This window comes from Vombatus ursinus, unplaced genomic scaffold, assembly GCF_900497805.2.
Source record: "Vombatus ursinus unplaced genomic scaffold, bare-nosed wombat genome assembly UNPS02014798.1, whole genome shotgun sequence".
Lineage (NCBI taxonomy): Eukaryota > Metazoa > Chordata > Mammalia > Diprotodontia > Vombatidae > Vombatus > Vombatus ursinus.
This window is the reverse complement of record NW_020954576.1, coordinates 13,707,255-13,713,678: the sequence shown is the minus strand read 5'-3', so window position 1 is coordinate 13,713,678 and position 6,424 is coordinate 13,707,255. Positions and strand designations below refer to the sequence as shown.

The following is a 6,424-nucleotide window of genomic DNA, read 5'->3' as shown; positions in this document are numbered from 1 at the left end:
GAAACCTCTGCCTTGATTTTCAGAGGCCAAACAAGGTAAAAAGGTTTACAATAATTTAGGATATAGTACAGTGCCATCACACCATCATCTGACACAGTGCAAGGTAAGATCCAGGTTAAAAAAAAGTTTTAGTTTTGAGAATATTATTTGCTGTACCATATTCATGGTATCGTAGATTTCATGTGTTATTAAAAGTGAGTATTGTCTGAGATTAATGTTGTTTTTTTTAATTGAGATATTAGGACAAAAGATTATAGAATCCTAGGGAATTACTAATGAGAACAAATACTTTTCATGTCATCAATATCATATTGCATTTTATGTATTTTATGGATTATTTCATGGCTACTGTGTTAGGGAAAATGCATACAGAATTAATGTTTTGTTATAAAGAATTGTATAAGTGGCTTAGCCCCAGCCAGGAGTGTGGCTATGCAGTTTGGAGCACACAGGAGGTAGGCTGAGCCTGAGCTGTTGACCTCACTGCCGCTGCCCACTCCAGGTCCAAGGAGTAGCCAAAGGCCAAGACTCGGTCCAGTCACAGTAAGGCCAAGGGCAGTAGAGAACCTTGGGTTGAGATTGTGGGACGTTTTGCATGAAGATGGTGGCTCCCACAGCCACCAAGACAGTATCTGGCTCAGGCTCAGGCAGCCACAAACCCGCTTTCCTGGAGTACTAAATTTCTGATCTTGGTCCGCAATGGAAGAGCTGAACAAACTTATCCAGAAATTCACCAACCAGAACCAATGGGAATATGATGACCAGAGGGCCCTGGAGATCCCCACAGCCAAGGGATTCATCTTCTCCATGCTAGGAATGGTGCAGAAACTGGACCAGAAACTGCCTGTGGCCAATGAGTACCTATTCCTCTCTGGAGGTGCCTGGGAAGGCATGGTCGACCTTGACCTAGATGAGCTGAATGTATATGCTCAGGACACAGACTATGACATTGACTTAACCCCGCTGATGCCAGCCCTTAAGCTTCATGACTGAAATCAACCTGTGACACTGGACTGCACCACTTGGCTCTATGCCACTCTTGGCTAAGCCTTTGACTCTGATGAAGGCACCATTAGCAAATGGAAAGACTGCTGTACAATTGTGGACCACATCAGCAGAGCCTCAAATTACTTATTCTCTCCTACAAAATGGCTGATTGGTTTTAGGATTCCATCAGCATCAGTCTCTCTGAGACACAGAAAAAGCCCCAGTGAGGGATAGCCAAAGTGGAGAAGGTCAAGAAGAATGGGACAACCCTTGGGGTGGGCAGCAGTTGCATGCTCTATGACATTGTCCCAGTCTTTTTTTTTTTTTTTTTGGCTAGGCAATGGGGTTAAGTGACTTGCCCAGAGTCACACAGCTAGTAAGTGTTATGTGTCTGGGGCCAGATTTGAACTCAAGCCGGTGCTCTATCCACTGCTCCACCTAGCTGCCCCCAGTGTTATCTTTCAAAGGCAAGCCCACAGTGGCCCAGAGAGGGCTCATGGAGAATCACTTCTGAGATGGAAAGATCACTGAAGAAATCATCAGTGGATTTTACTCAGTGCTGCTTGCTCCCTAGGAGGCAAAAAGGACAAGTAGAGGTTGTCCTTTGCCAGGAGTGAAGTCCAGCTTAAGAAATGTATTTCCATAACAAAAAGAAACGTAAGAAAAGGTGGCCTAGCTCCAGATGTTAAATTGTCTTATAAAGCAGTAATCATCAAAACTACTTCTTCATACAGGCTAAGAAAAAGAATGGTGGATCAGTGGAGTAGGTTAGATACACAAGACACAGTAGTCAATGACTATAGTAATCTTCTGTTTGATAAACCCAAACACTCCACTTCTGGAATAAGAACTCAATATTAAACAAAAGCTGTTCAGAAAACTGGAAAATAGTATTGCAGAAACTAGGCATAGACCATCATCTTATACTGTATACCAAGATAAGGTCAAAATGGGCACAGTATTTAGACATAAAGGGTGAGACTATAAGCAAATTGGGAGAGCAAGGAATAGTTTACCTGTTATAACTATGGAGAATGGAGGGATTTATGGCCATCTAAGAGATACAGAACATTATGAAATGTAAAATGTATGATTTTAATTACATTAAATTAAAACATTTTTACACAAACAAAGCCAATGCAACCAAGATTAGAAGGGAAGCAGAAAGCTGGGCAACAATTTTTACTTCCAGTGTCTCTGATGAAGGCCTCGTTTCTAAAACATATAGAAAACTGAGGCAAGAATATATAAGAATGCAAGTCATTCCCCAATTGATAAATGGTCAAGGGATATAAACAGGCAGTTTTCAGATGAAGAAATGAAAGCTACTCTATAGTCATATGAAAAAAATTCTCTAAATCACTATTGATTAGAGAAATGCAAATTAAAACAAATCTGAGGTCCCACATCATATTTATCAGATTTGCTAACATAACAAAACAGGAAAATGATTAATGTTAGAGAAGATTTGGAAAAATTGGAACATGAATGTGCATTGTTGGTGGAGTTGTCAACTGATCCAACCATTCTGGAGAGCAATTTGGAATTATATCTAAAGGGCTATAACACTGTGCGTACCCTTTGACCCAGCAATACCACTTCTAGGGCTATATCCCCAAGAGATCATAAAAATGGGAAAAGAACCCACATATACAAAATATTTATAGCAGCTTTTCTGTGGGGGTAAAGAATTGGAAATTGAGGGGATGCCCATCAATTGGGGAATGGCTGAACAAGTTGCAGTATATGAATGTAATGGAATACTATGGTGCTATAAGAAATGATGAGCAGGTGGACTTTAGAAAAAACTTGGAAAGACTTACATGAACTGATACTGAGTGAAATGAGCAGAACCCGGAGAATGTTATACACAGTAATAGCCACATTGTGCAATGACCAACTTTGATAGATTAACTCTTCTCAGCAATACAAGGATCTAAGATGATTCCCAGAGTCTCATGATGGAAAATGTTATTCACATCTAGAGAAAGAACTACAGAGTCTGAATCAGATGGAATCATACTATATTCTCTTTTCTTTCTTTTTTTTGTTTCTTTTTTCTTATGGTTTTTCCCTTTGGTTCTAATTCTTTACAACATGACTAATGTGGAAATATGTTTAATAGGATTGTACATGTACAGCATATATCAGATTGCATCTCATCTTGTGGAGGGAGGAACAGAGGGAGAGGGCGAAAATTTGGAACTCAAAATCTTATAGAAGTGAATGCTGAAAACTAAAAACAAATAAAATTTAAAAAATAAAAGAAATGCATTTCCAGTAGCCTCATGCAAGCTTACCAGGCTTGCAAAGCCAAAATCAACTAACTCCTCTCCCAACCCAAAGCCATTAGCCTGTACCACCTGTGGAGCATGATGCTCTGGGTGTGGAACAGGCTACTTGCCAATTACTTGGCCCAGGAAGACTATGTGGTGCATTTTTACTGGGCCTCAATGATGACCTCCATCACTGCATGGTGAACAAGATATGCCCCAACTGCTTTATCCCTCAGTGCAACATGCTGGAGCACCTGTGTGTGGATGAGGGAAAGTTCTCCTTGGTGTGCTCTGACTCTGCTGAGCACCTGCTTAGTGCCATCTAGGATGTCAAGGCAGCCAACCACTTAAACCCTCAAGCAGCAGCATTGAGGAAGCACCACCATCATCCCCTCCCCCCAGCCCAATGGTGGGGCTCCAACCAGACCAATGATAGGTTAGCCAAAAAACTGCAGCAACTAATGACTGAGAACCCAGGGAAGTCCATCCTCCTCTTCATCAATCACAGTGATCTCACCAGGCCTCATATCATAATCAGTGATAAAATTTTTTGAACCTTTTAGCTGACTTTTTTTTTCATTTTGTTCCTAAGATTGCCATAGCTTTTAGTGTGTATGTGAGTAGATTCTGTTTTTTACATGTCAAACACAGGTTGGATCTTTTGAGAACAGATGCTTAAAATGAAGTTTCTGGGTCTTCAAAATGGTGTAATTTCTACAATAGGACTTTACTATCTCACATCCAGCCTCTACTTTTTCTCTTCCTCCTTTGTAACTGTCATGTTGGTGTTCTGTTGGGGAGCTGGGTGGTGGTCACAGTTTCATTCTGGTCCTTGAAAGGAGGATTAGAGTCATAGCTGCATATGCCCAGGGTCTTTCCACCATCTTTTCTTCCCCTCTTTCCCTTCCTTTGTGTCAAGCTCTTGGTGGCAGTGGGAAAGCAATCTCCTTACGTAGGAGAAATCTATTTTTGTTTGAGGCTCTTCTATTTTTAATGAGCTTCTATCACTTGGAATTTTGGAGAGAATATTCTAAGGAGGAAAACACCTTGGCATTCTTTCTGGAGCAGCTTCCCTGTCCAGTGGTCAGAGGGACTTCTTTTTTTTTCCTCCTCCAAGAAAACACATAGACTTTGAAAGTGATTAAATGCTATAGATTTTGTAACCTTAGTAGCAATTTATTTGAATGTAATCATCCTCAAAGCTAGTCTTGTATAGTTTGGAGGGTGGTCTTGCCAGCTTTCCAGGTGGAATAGGGTGACCAAATACCAGTTGCAGTGGTGTGATTATTTCAAGCCTTATTTAAATCGTGTTAAAGAACATACCATTGTTTAAAAAAAAATAATTGTATGCAGAAAAGTGTATTTTCAGTACTCTCTGGTGAAAGATATCATTTTTTGGCAGTCAGTGGAACATAACCCCCTATTTCCCATAGGTTCAATGTATCAACATTCATTTTTTTTTTACTTTTGCACCCTTGAAATGTTACACCTGCAAAAGTTGAAGAATGATTATAAATGTTTTTCCTAAGAGCTGAGTCTTCTGTTTCATCCTTAATAGTAAGTGTACCCCTGTGAGCTCATGAGATAGTGGTAGGAGTAATTACCCACAGGGTTACCACTAGGATTAAAGGAAGCAATCATACTCTAGAGACCTTGATTTGGGGGTAGTGAACCAGGATAGAGGAGAAGTGGGAATTATTTAGGTATTTAAGAAATTAAATTAAAAAAATAATGTGGAATATAGGCTACAAGACTGCCCCTATGAGGAAGGCCTACATTAAGTCTTGCCACTAACATATAATATCTTTGTGACTCTGGAGAAGTAACTTAACCTCTCAGTGTTCCCTAGGCAACTATTAGAGACCAAAAGTTGCAGAGAAGGAGCTGACCTTGCTTTGGTAGAGACCTTTCTCATTCAGAACTTCTTAAACCAATGAAATCACGGAGGGGCAGCTAGGTGGCGCAGTGGATAGAGCACCGGCCCTGGAGTCAGGAGGATCTGACTTCACATCCGGCCTCAGACCAAACACTTGTTACTTACTAGCTGTGTGACCCAGGGCAAGTCACTTAACCCCAATTGCCAAAAAAAAAAAAGAAAGAAAAAAAGAAGAAATCATGGGTCCTATCCTGATGTTACACAGTAACATCTGTAACCCCTGCCCTAAGGCCCATTGGTATGAGACTTTCTCTTTATTGGTGGAAATAGAAGTTTGCTACACATCCAAACAAGTTAATAAATATTAAATTATGTTTAATGGAGGGAATGTTTGGTCCTATGATTTAAAAACAGACATAAAGAACACTACCAAGAGAATATTCAACAGCCAAGTAGGCAGTAAAGAATTCTACTATATTTTCATCACAGAAGGAGTTCTTATCTTTGCCTCTTTTTTCCACTTCATTTTCCACCTGGATTATTATTTTTTCTTTGGTGTTTTAAGCTTCATTTCCCAAATATGCATTTGAAATGGTAGAAAAGATGTGAATTAGACAGATTTATGGACAATCAATTAGGAAATGTATTCCTACCGAATTGTCAAATCATCGAGCTGTGTAAAATATTGAACCTATCCAACTAATGCCTTGTTTTTCAACTATGCACAGCATCTCATCTCTGCTACACAAAATGATACAAAAGGCATATATTGGGTCCCTTTTTTCCTTCCATTAGTAGCATATATCCATTGGCAAAACAATTCATTTCCTATCTCTACTGATGTTTCTGTTTGGTTGGAGAAAGTGATAAGTTTTGGAGGAATAAATAAAATATAAATATCTGTAAAGCAGACTAACTTCTGGTTCCAATTTAATTTATATCATTCAGAAAATAAAAGTGTTAATAACAAAGGTCAGAATATAATTTAGTGAGGAAAAATATGTCTCATTATTAGTGAGCTTAGGGGCATGGTTGTTTTTTTAGGGGATACAAATCTATTATTTTATTGCTATAGGTAGTTCTCAGTATGAAAACTTCTTCTATCAATGCAGATAAGCAATTCCCCTCCAATTTGCAATTTTAGAGAGTTGCCTAGGGGATGGAAAAGTTAAGTGACTTATCTAGGTTCAAAAAAACAGTTTATTTAAGGGGGTAGGATTTGAACCAGTTTTTGTCACAGGGTAAGCCTTCCAGATTCTGAAGATAACTCTTCATTCATGGTGCT

General features: G+C 39.3%; 1 pseudogene; it reads left to right on the top strand.

The window, feature by feature from the left end:
• The first annotated feature begins 595 nt into the window (after positions 1 to 595).
• LOC114049571 lies at positions 596 to 3,817 on the top strand (annotated as a pseudogene).
• The last annotated feature ends 2,607 nt before the right edge of the window (positions 3,818 to 6,424 follow it).